This window comes from Manihot esculenta, chromosome 5, assembly GCF_001659605.2.
Source record: "Manihot esculenta cultivar AM560-2 chromosome 5, M.esculenta_v8, whole genome shotgun sequence".
Taxonomy (NCBI): Eukaryota; Viridiplantae; Streptophyta; class Magnoliopsida; order Malpighiales; family Euphorbiaceae; genus Manihot; species Manihot esculenta.
Window position 1 is genome coordinate 15,741,018 of NC_035165.2, and position 12,994 is coordinate 15,754,011.

A 12,994-nucleotide genomic window follows, 5' to 3' on the forward strand; every position below is an offset into this window, starting at 1 on the left:
CTTAGACTTCCTGGGACCTCTGTCCCACTTCTTGCTACCTGAAGCTGCTGCACTCATTGAAGAAGAGCCTGGGGTCTTAGAACCAGAATGTTGTGCCACTGACTGTTTAACTGTCTCCTGAACGATGGCATTGGCCTCCATTTTCCGGGCCATATCCACTATGGCATGGAAGCTCTCCCTATCTGCTGACTGGATCAAGGAGGAATATCTGGAGTGGAGTTTCATGATATACCTCCTTGACCTTTTCTAGTCTGAGACAAGGTTTTGCCCTGCAAATAGCAACAGCTCCAAAAATCTGTCTGTGACCTCCTCTACACCCATCTCATCAGTCTGCCTCAACCGCTCAAACTCTATGATCTTCAGCTCCCTTGAACTATCTGGGAAAGCCCATCCTGCAAACTCGTTTGGGAACTCCTCCCAAGACATGCTATCCACTTTCGGGTTCACATAATTCTTGAACCACTCTCGTGCCTTCTTGCACTTAAGTGTGAACCCAACCATCTGAATGGCGATACTATCATCAGCCCCAATCTCATCTGTGATCACCTTGACCCTCTCAAGATACACAAACGGGTCATCCCATTTTTCATACTGGGGAGCACCCAACTTTATGTAGTCGGTCATCTTGACCTTGCTCCCACTGGCTGAGCTAGGTCTAGAAGGTTGAGCAACTGGGGCTGCTGGTTCTGCTGGAGGAGGAGGAGGTGCAGCATCCCCTGGAGTTGGGTTTGCTGGATTTGGAAAGTAAGGTGGGGGTGGATACATTGGGTATTATGAATATGGTGGATAATAAGGTGGGTATGGCATCTGTGTGGGATAAGGGCTAAAGCTGTGGTAGTCCGATGTGCCTCCCATCGAATACCCAGGGTTTTGTGAGAAGGGTGGGTAGTAAGGTGGCTGAACAAATCCCGAGGCCTGAGTGCCTCCTTGGGATTCTCCCATTCCCTCTTCTGACATGGTAACTCCCAAACTGCCATCCCTCCTCTGCTCTACATCCATATCATCCCCCATGTCCTCTGACGCTTCTCCCTGAACTGTTCCTCTGACTGATCTACTTCTACCCAGATCCAAAGACCTTCTAGGGTCTCTCACTGCTCTTTCTCTATTAGACCTACTAGACATTGCCCTAGGCAATGCTGGAGGATGGGCGCTCGTGCCCTCATCCTCAGGTGGCACTCCAGTCAATCTTGCTGATCGACGAGTTCCTCTCATCCTATTTTCTGAAAAACAGTACACATCACATAAACATTAGCATCATATGGTTCATGTGGGCACACATGAACCCGCATCACACATCATAGCATATCATTAATGCACATGCATATAATCATGGCATTTCACATCATCATGCAAGACAGGACTCCACATCCTATCCTAGTGGACATGATCTTCCTATTGTGCTTGACCTTCTATAACATCTATGAGCCCGACACTCTAGGTCCGACCATATGAACCCAGGGCTCTGATACCATTCTGTAACGACCCGAAAATCGGACCGCTACCGGCGCTAGGATCCAGATCGACTTAAGGCCGCCGGGACCCGTAGCAAGCCTGACATGTAACCTGTAAACCTGTTTAATCCCATACATGATCAACAACCATACATAAAATTTTAAAACTTTTCTTTCATACATTCTATCATACACCAAACTCAACCTGTGCATGCACTAAACATATCCATAATCATAAACTTGACCCCTCTGTGGGATCTCATCAATGCCCCCAAAGGGTGGCATAACAAGTGTTGAGTTGGCTAAACATAGTCATCAATAAATATTAAGATCATGTATCAAAAACGGATTACAATATACTATGGTCAAGCACACTTCTAACCTTAATATCGTTACATTACATATCTATACATCATAATACAATCTGTCATGTCCACATTCTAACTATTACATACATAAGACTTCATTACTCTTCTTGACTTCTCTGTCTAACCCGTACCTGCAAACCTGGGGAATTTGGGAGAGGGGTGAGCTACTAGAGCCCAGTGAGCAGAATCATAAAGCATTTAAAACACATGCTATCATGGAATGCATCACATCACAACTAATCATAACAAGGATGAACTTGTCACCATTTGGCCCTCTACATATTCCAATCATGCCAGGGGCGTAGAGCAGGCCACACTTGGTCTTTCTCTTACACATAACATAACATACATAATCCATAGTGCCGGGGGCGTAGTGCAGGCCACGTCCGGTCTTTCTCTTACATAGTGCCAGGGGCGTAGTGCAGGCCACACCTGGACTTCCATACCATATCATCATGTCATAACATATGAGGGCTAATGGATCATTCAACATTCATCCACATCAACAACATATTATGCAATGCAACATATTCGTGATTTCTAATGCAAACAACCTAAAATATCATATGGCATCCGTGATGCATGAACATGCTCAAAACTGATTTATTTATTTAAAAGCATAAGAGTTATTCCACTCACCTCTGGCTAGCTCTGACACTGACTGAAGCAACTGACTCACTGCTGGGGTCCTCGATTCCTCGGGTCCGAACCTACACAGGTGGACTCAAATGAGGGACCAAACAACTAGAACATAACTCTAAAAACATCCCCCAAAAACCCCCTAAAACATCTCAAAACATCCATGCAAAAACATGCAAAGGAAGGCTGGACAGGGCACTTTCGGCGGCAGGTTCGGCGGCCGAAAGTCCCTCCAGAGCCGAAAGTCAGGCAGGTTCGGCGGCACCTTCGGCGGCTGAAACTCCCAGACAGAGGCGAAACTCATGCATGTTCGGCGGCACTTTCGGCGGCCGAAACTCCCAGACAGAGACGAAAGTCTCCTTTCGGGGGCAAGCTTCGGCAGCCGAAGGCTGCCTCCACAAGAGGGTTCGGCGGCCGAAAGTCCCTTCGGCTGCCGAACCTGGTTTCTCCCAAAGGGCAGAAACTTGGTTCAAACATGCACAAATGCCTCCAAACTCAAACCATCATGCATTTAGCTCAACCAAAACATGCATACAAGCTCCTAGGGGTCTCAAACTACCTTAAACCACAACTACAACACATCAAACACACATTACAAGCCACATTGCTCAAAAACTCATCAAAACCCCTAAACTCAACATAAGCTTACTCATGCATTTTCTACCCCATGAACTTACATAAAACTTACTTAAAACATGAAATGAGCTTGAGATCGGCTCTTACCTCTTGAAGATCGAGAGAGAGACGACCTAAACTCGGATATGGGAGAGATTTGAGTTCTTGGACCTCAAAGCTCCAAAACTTGTTCAAAACTTGAAAATCTTCAAAGCAAGATGAAAACTTGTGAAAATCGTGAAAGATTTGAAGGAAAAGCTCAAAGATTTGTGAGGAACGGCGGAGAGCTCACCTTGGCCGACAATGGGGAGAAAACTCGCCCGTTTTCGGCTAAGGGACCCTTTTATAGTGGCTGGCCAGGCCACGGTCGGGGGCCGAACGTGCCTCCGCATGCATGCCATGTTCGGCGGCCGAACTTGAGGTTCGACGGCCGAACCTGGACTTCCCTCACTTATGCCTTCGGGGGCCTAAGGCACACCCGAAATGCATGCATGTTCGGCGGCCGAACTTAGAGTTTCGGCGGCCGAACCTGAGGTTTCCTCCAAGGTTGTTTTCATTCAAAAACTCATTTGCTTTTCACTTAAAACCATTAAAAACATTAAAACATTTCATGAAAACATGGTTTTACCCTTCTAGAGGTCTCCGACATCCGAGATTCCATCGGACGGTAGGAATTCCGATACCGGAGTCTAGCCGGGTATTACATTCTCCCCCCCTTAAGAACATTCGTCCCCGAATGTTCCTCAACTAACACATAGCATGGCATACACATATCCAACATGCAAAGCACATAAAACTCACAGGGAACTAACCTCAGAAAAGATAAGGGTATTGCTGGAGCATGGACTCCCGTGTCTCCCAGGTGCATTCTTCTATATTGTGGTGGTTCCATAGGACTTTCACCATCGGGATTTCCTTGTTTCTCAGCTTTCTGATCTGGGTGTCTATGATCCGCACTGGCTGCTCAACATAGGTGAGATCCTCTTGGATCTCCACATCAGGCTCACTAAGAACCTTGCCCGGATCTGACACAAATTTCCTTAACATTGAAACATGGAAAACCGGATGGATTCTTGCCATTGAAGCAGGCAAATCTAGCTTGTACGACACATTCCCAATCTTCTGCAAGATTTCAAAGGGTCCGATGTATCGTGAGGCTAGTTTACCTTTCTTCCCAAAGCGAACCACTCCTTTCATTGGAGACACCTTGAGCAATACCAGATCCCCCTCCTGAAACTCTACTTGTCTTCTGCGGATGTCTGTATAACTCTTCTGTTTGCTTGCAGCAGTCTTGATTCTCTCTCTGATTATGGGTACCACCCTGTTGGTGATCTCTACTAGCTCAGGCCCTGCCAAGGCCTTTTCTCCAACTTCCTCCCAGCAAACAGGTGACCTGCACTTCCACCCATATAAAGCTTCATATGGAGCCATCCCGATGCTAGCATGATGGCTGTTATTGTAGGCAACCTCCACCAAAGGTAGATGCTGCCTCCAAGAACCGCCAAAGTCCAGCACACACATTCTAAGCATATCCTCGATAGTCTGGATGGTCCTTTCGGATTGTCCGTCCGTCTGGGGGTGGAAGGCAGTACTGAAATCCAATCTAGTACCTATGGCATTCTGCAGACTCCGCCAAAACCTGGAGGTGAACTGGGGCCCTCTATCCGACACTATCGAAACAGGAATCCCATGCAGCCTGACGATCTCATCCACATATACCTGCGCCAATTTGTCCACAGAGTAGCCACTCCTGACAGGGATGAAGTGAGCAGATTTGGTGAGTCTGTCCACAATCACCCATATGGTGTCCAATCTGTTGGACGCCGCCGGTAACGCCACTACGAAGTCCAAAGCTATATTCTCCCATTTCCATTCTGGAATAGGTAGCGGGTTAAGCATTCCAGCCGGCTTCTGATGTTCCAGCTTCACCCTCTAACACACTTCGCAGGCTGACACAAACTGTGCCACTTCTTTCTTCATCGCTGGCCACCAGTAAACTTTCTTCAAATCTTGATACATCTTGGTGGCTCCAGGGTGAACGCTGTATCTTGCATTATGAGCCTCTCTCATAATGTCTCCTTTTAGCCCTATGTCATCTGGTACACACAATCGACTCCCATAGCGGAGGATCCCCTTACTGTCAAATCTGAACTCACTGTCCTTGCCTGACTGAACAGTCCTGGCAATCTTCACTAACTCTGGGTCCTCATGCTGTTTCTGAGCCACTTGCTCCAGAAACACAGGTGTCACTCTCATCTGGGCCACTAAAGCACCGGTACCAGACAACTCCAACTGTAGACCTTCATCAATGAGCTTGTAAAACTCCTTCACCACTGGTCTCCTCTCTGCCGTGATGTGGGATAGACTGCCTAGTGACTTCCGGCTTAGGGCGTCTGCCACGACATTCGCCTTACCCGGATGATACTGAATCTTGCAATCATAGTCACTCAGCAGCTCCACCCATCTCCTCTGTCTCAAGTTTAAATCTCTTTGACTCAGGATGTACTGCAGGCTTTTATGATCTGTGAAGATCTCACATTTTACCCCATAGAGGTAGTGCCTCCACATCTTGAGTGCAAAGATTACTGCTGCCATCTCAAGGTCATGTGTGGGGTAATTCAACTCATGCTTTTTTAGCTGCCTCGAAGCATAAGCAATCACCCTCTCATTCTGCATCAGTACACAACCCAGTCCCACACGGGACGCATCACAAAAGACTGTAAAGTCCTCATCACTAGATGGCAGAGCTAACACTGGTGCTGAAGTCAACCTCTTCTTAAGCTCTTCAAAACTCTCTTCACACTGGTCAGTCCACAGAAACTTCTGATTCTTCCTGGTCAGTCTCGTCAGAGGAGCTGCTATTTTTGAGAAGTCCTGAACGAACCTCCTGTAGTAACCTGCCAAACCCAAGAAACTCCTGATCTCTATCATTGAAGTGGGTCTAGGCCAGTTAGCCACAGTTTCTGTCTTCTTGGGGTCCACTTCTATCCCATTCTCTGACACTACATGCCCCAAGAACGAAATGCTCCTCAGCCAGAACTCACACTTAGAGAACTTGGCATACAAGCCATGTTCCCTCAAGGTCTGCAAAACCAACCGCAGATGATGGACATGCTCCTCTGCGTTCCTGGAATACACCAAGATATCATCTATGAAGACAATAACAAAGTGATCCAGGTATTGACTAAACACTCTATTCATGAGATCCATGAATGCTGCAGGGGCGTTGGTTAACCCGAACGGCATTACAAGGAACTCAAAATGCCCAAATCTGGTCCTGAAAGCCGTCTTTGGCACATCCTCATCTCTGATCCTCAGCTCATGGTACCCAGATCTCAGATCTATTTTGGAGAAACAACCCGCTCCTGCTAGCTGGTCGAATAGATCGTCGATCCTTGGTAAAGGGTACTTGTTCTTGGTAGTGACTTTGTTCAACTGTCTGTAGTCGATACAAAGTCTAAGGGATCCATCCTTCTTTCTGACAAACAAGACTGGAGCACCCCAGGGTGAGGTACTCGGTCGGATGAAGCCCTTGTCTACCAACTCTTGCAACTGTTCTTTCAATTCTTACAACTCGGCTGGAGCCATCCTGTAGGGAGGGATAGAGATCAGTCGGGTTCCAGGCATCAATTCTATCTCGAACTCTATCTCCCTAGCAGGTGGTAAACCTGGCAGCTCGTCTGGGAAGACGTCTAGAAACTCTCTAACCACTGGCACCGAGGCGGGTTCTCTAACCTGACTGCTAAGCTCTCTCACATGAGCCAAATACCCCTGACATCCCCTCCTAAGCAACCTACGAGCCTGAAGAGCTGATATCAGACCTCTAGGTGTACCCCTCCTGTCTCCTCTGAAGACTACCTCTGACCCATCCTGACCTCTGAACCTGACTACCTTGTCCCTGCAGTCCAAGGTAGCACCATGGGTAGATAACCAGTCCATCTCTAGAATGACGTCAAAATCGGTCAAGTCTAGAACCACAAGGTCGGCGGACAAGCATCTTCCCTCAACAAACACAGGACTACACTGGCAGACTGACTCTGCCACTAATGGATCACACTTGGGTCCACTGACCCAGAGAGGACACTCTAACTCAGAGATCATCAACCCTAACCTCTGGACGGCTCTCGGTGCAATAAAAGAGTGAGATGCGCCCGGGTCCATCAAGGCATACACATCTGAACAAATTATGACTAAGTTACCTGCCACCACGGTGTTAGATGCATCTGCCTCCCGTTGAGTCATCGTGAAGATCCGTGCTGGAGCTGATGGACCTTCACCTCTGAAACCCGCTGAAGAAGAGGCTGCCCCTCTCCCTCTGCCTCTGCCACTGGCCTGAGTCATGGCTGGAGCTGCTGGCTGCGCTACACTGCCTGAAGCTGTCTGCTGGGACTGAGCCATCGGGACTGCTCTTGGACATTCTCAAGCCATATGCCCCTCCTGACCACATCTGAAACAGGCTGTCGTCCTGAACTGACATACTCCCTTGTGTGGCTTACCACACCTTGCACAAACTGCGTTATCCGCACCAGAGCTAGAGCCACTCCCTAGTCCCAGACTGGACTTAACCTTGTTCCAGAACTTGTTCTTCTTAGACTTCCTGGGACCTCTGTCCCACTTCTTGCTGCCTGAAGCTGCTGCACTCATTGAAGAAGAGCCTGGGGTCTTAGAACCAGAAGGCTGTGCCACTGACTGTTTAACTGTCCCCTGAACGATGGCACTAGCCTCCATTTTCCGGGCCATATCCACTATGGCATGGAAGCTCTCCCTATCTGCTGACTGGATCAAGGAGGAATATCTGGAGTGGAGTTTCATGATATACCTCCTTGACCTTTTCTAGTCTGAGTCAAGGTTTTGCCCTGCAAATGGCAACAGCTCCAAAAATCTGTCTGTGAACTCCTCTACACCCATCTCATCAGTCTGCCTCAACTGCTCAAACTCTATCATCTTCAGCTCCCTTGAACTATCTGGGAAAGCCCATCCTGCAAACTCGTTTGCGAACTCCTCCCAAGACAGGCTATCCACTTTCGGGTTCACATAATTCTTGAACCACTCTTGTGCCTTCTTGCACTTAAGTGTGAACCCAGCCATCTGAATGGCTCTACTATCATCAGCCCCAATCTCATCTGTGATCACCTTGACCCTCTCAAGATACACAAACGGGTCATCCCCTTTTTCATACTGGGGAGCACCCAACTTTATGTAGTCGGTCATCTTGACCTTGCTCCCACTGGCTGAGCTAGGTCTAGAAGGTTGAGCAACTGGGGCTGCTGGTTCTGCTGGAGGAGGAGGAGGTGCAGCATCCCCTGGAGTTGGGTTTGCTGGATTTGGATAGTAAGGTGGGGGTGGATACATTGGGTATTGTGAATATGGTGGATAATAAGATGGGTATGGCATCTGTGTGGGATAAGGGCTAAAGCTGTGGTAGTCCGATGTGCCTCCCATCGAATACCCAGGGTTTTGTGAGAAGGGTGGGTAGTAAGGTGGCTGAACAAATCCCGAGGCCTGAGTGCCTCCTTGGGATTCTCCCATTTCCTCTTCTGACATGGTAACTCCCAAACTGCCATCCCTCCTCTGCTCTACATCCATATCATCCCCCATGTCCTCTGACGCTCCTCCCTGAACTGTTCCTCTGACTGATCTACTTCTACCCAGATCCAAAGACCTTCTAGGGTCTCTCACTGCTCTTTCTCTGTTAGACCTACTAGACATTGCCCTAGGCAATGCTGGAGGACGGGCGCTCGTGCCCTCATCCTCATGTGGCACTCCAGTCAATCTTGCTGATCGACGAGTTCCTCTCATCCTGTTTTCTGAAAAACAGTACACATCACATAAACATTAGCATCATATGGTTCATGTGGGCACACATGAACCCGCATCACACATCATAGCATATCATTAATGCACATGCATATAATCATGGCATTTCACATCATCATGCAAGACAGGACTCCACATCCTATCCTAGTGGACATGATCTTCCTATTGTGCTTGACCTTCTATAACATCTATGAGCCCGACACTCATATAATCATGGCATTTCACATCATCATGCAAGACAGGACTCCACATCCTATCCTAGTGGACATGATCTTCCTATTGTGCTTGACCTTCTATAACATCTATGAGCCCGACACTCTAGGTCCGACCATATGAACCTAGGGCTCTGATACCATTCTGTAACGACCCGAAAATTGGACCGCTACCGGCGCTAGGATCCAGATCGACTTAAGGCCGCCGGGACCCGTAGCAAGCCTGACATGTAACCTGTAAACCTGTTTAATCCCATACATGATCAACAACCATACATAAAATTTTAAAACTTTTCTTTCATACATTCTATCATACACCAAACTCAACCTGTGCATGCACTGAACATATCCATAATCATAAACTTGACCCCTCTGTGGGATCTCATCAATGCCCCCAAAGGGTGGCATAACAAGTGTTGAGTTGGCTAAACATAGTCATCAATAAACATTAAGATCATGTATCAAAAAGGGATTACAATATACTATGGTCAAGCACACTTCTAACCTTAATATCGTTACATTACATATCTATACATCATAATACAATCTGTCATGTCCACATTCTAACTATTACATACATAAGACTTCATTACTCTTCTTGACTTCTCTGTCTAACCCGTACCTGTAAACCTGGGAAATTTGGGAGAGGGGTGAGCTACTAGAGCCCAGTGAGCAGAATCATAAAGCATTTAAAACACATGCTATCATGGAATGCATCACATCACAACTAATCATAACAAGGATGAACTTGTCACCATTTGGCCCTCTACATATTCCAATCATGCCAGGGGCGTAGTGCAGGCCACGTTCGGTCTTTCTCTTACACATAACATAACATACATAATCCATGGTGCCGGGGGCGTAGTGCAGGCCACGTCCGGTCTTTCTCTTGCATAGTGCCAGGGGCGTAGTGCAGGCCACACCTGGACTTCCATACCATATCATCATGTCATAACATATGAGGGCTTGGATCATTCAACATTCATCCACATCAACAACATATTATGCAATGCAACATATTCGTGATTTCTAATGCAAACAACCTAAAATATCATATGGCATCCGTGATGCATGAACATGCTCAAAACTGATTTATTTATTTAAAAGCATAAGAGTTATTCCACTCACCTCTGGCTAGCTCTGACACTGACTGAAGCAACTGACTCACTGCTAGGGTCCTCGGTTCCTCGGGTCCGAACCTACACAGGTGGACTCAAATGAGGGACTGACAGGAGCGGTTGTCGAAGCCGGTCAAAAATAACCTTCTTGGTTACCTACAATTTACAACTGTAGATAGTGGTGAAGGATCAAATCCACAGAGAATTGATTACCTATCTATTTATCTCAATCAAGACCAAAGAAACTAATTGAAAACACAATTGAAAGCAAGTAATTGAAAACAGAACAAAGTAAAGTGCAATAAAAGTAAAAAGGGTGGTTTTGAGTTTGATTTGTCTAACAACTATTAAAGTAATTAAAACAGCAAGTAATTAAAATAAAACAAGAAATCAATATGAGAAAAGTCTAGTTGAAGATATGGATCCACTTTGGTTGTTTGGGTTGATCATTGAAACATGGTTATCTTGATTAACTCAATAGGTTGGTTATGGGGGTGGAAGACGCTTCTCACCACCATGTCTTTCCTTATGAACAAACTGATTAGGGAACGTCCTCTAATCAATTACTAATCAACAAATTGTCAAGGAACGTCCTTGGGCCATAGGCATCAAAACAATTGCCAATTGCATGAAGAACAAGAAAGATCCAAACCCTAGCTACTCAAACGCATGAGATGTTGCTAGATCATGCAATCCCTTGGTTTTTACACCAAGTGTTCTTAGATCAGAATATTTCCAGCAATTACGGACTAACAAATATTCAATCCAACAATCAATTGACTTTGCAATTAAGAATCAAGTAGCCAATTTGATCAAAACAACAAAGCAATCTTTAGAATTAAGCACAATTGCATGAATATTGAATAAATCAAAAGCAAACACTTTATGTTCAGATCTCACAACCCTTTAAACAACCTTAGTTTCAACCAAACTTCAACTAGAATAAAGGTTTCAGCCACTCATGGCTGAACCAAAACAGAAAATTAAAGAAAAGAAGAAAGAAGAACCGAAATTGAGGGGAGAAGCCCCTTGGAGTGTGGCTGCCCTTGCTTGGCCGAATTTGGAGAGTTGAATTGTGCCTCTTCTTGTGTTCTTGAGGCCTTTAAATAGGTGTTGAGAGGCTGCCTATTTCCTTTTTAGTATCCATGAGTCTTTTGGAGACTTTCCAAAGTGCCCTTGGTGAGTTATGTGCCTTCTTTGTGTATGGGTGAAGGCAAAAACGTGGAGCATACAAGTGGGGGCTCTTTAGTCTTTTAATTACTGTCCAAGATCTTCAAGATACTGCCCAAGGTGTGTCCAAGAGGCTGCCCACGTTTTTGGAGTGTGCCCATTCACTAAAGAGGAAGGTGGAGCCTTTTATGGAAACTTGAATGTGCATGGCATAAAGTGGGGAACATGTGATCTTGAGATTTGGCTCCCTTAATGAGTGGGATCTTGAAATCCAATATCTGAATATGAATCTTGGAGATTTGAATTTCAAAATACTTTCCTTCTTTGGCTCTTCAATTATGGCAGCTTGAGATGTGGCTTCTAGAATAAGGAAAAGGCAACTTGGTGATTTGAAATTTGAATTTCAAATTGCTTTGGCTGAATGTTCTTTCCTTCTTTGCCACTTTCCTTATTTAGAACTTTCCATATTTAGCTTGACATGATTTCAACTTGGCAGGCTTGCTCTCTTTTGCTCCAAATAAGGCAGTTTTAGGGGTATTTTCTCCAAAGTGTCATTTTACACCATTTTCTGCAAAATAATATTAAAAGCACTAAATTAAGCAGAAATCATGTAAATATTTATCAATAATATTAATATAAAATGGACTAAATTATGCTCTATCAGGGACCAAACAACTAGAACATAACTCTAAAAACATCCCCCAAAAACCCCCTAAAACATCTCAAAACATCCATGCAAGAGCATGCAAAGGAAGGCTGGACAGGGCACTTTCGGCGGCAGGTTCGGCGGCCAAAAGTCCCTCCAGAGCTGAAAGTCAGGCAGGTTCGGCGGCACCTTCGGCGGCCGAAACTCCCAGACAGAGGCGAAACTCATGCATGTTCGGCGGCACTTTCGGCGACCGAAACTCCCAGACAGAGACGAAAGTCTCCTTTCGGGGGCAAGCTTTGGCAGCCGAAGGCTGCCTCCACAAGAGGGTTCGGCGGCCAAAAGTCCCTTCGGCTGCCGAACCTGGTTTCTCCCAAAGGGCAGAAACTTGGTTCAAACATGCACAAATGCCTCCAAACTCAAACCATCATGCATTTAGCTCAACCAAAACATGCATACAAGCTCCTAGGGGTCTCAAACTACCTTAAACCACAACTACAACACATCAAACACACATTACAAGCCACATTGCTCAAAAACTCATCAAAACCCCTAAACTCAACATAAGCTTACTCATGCATTTTCTACCCCATGAACTTACATAAAACTTACTTAAAACATGAAATGAGCTTAAGATCGGCTCTTACCTCTTGAAGATCGAGAGAGAGACGACCTAAACTCGGAGATGGGAGAGATTTGAGTTCTTGGACCTCAAAGCTCCAAAACTTGTTCAAAACTTGAAAATCTTCAAAGCAAGATGAAAACTTGTGAAAATCGTGAAAGATTTGAAGGAAAAGCTCAAAGATTTGTGAGGAACGGCGGAGAGCTCACCTTGGCCGACAATGGGGAGAAAACTCGCCCGTTTTCGGCTAAGGGACCCTTTTATAGTGGCTGGCCAGGCCACGTTCGGGGGCCGAACGTGCCTCTGCATGCATGCCATGTTCGGCGGCTGAACTTG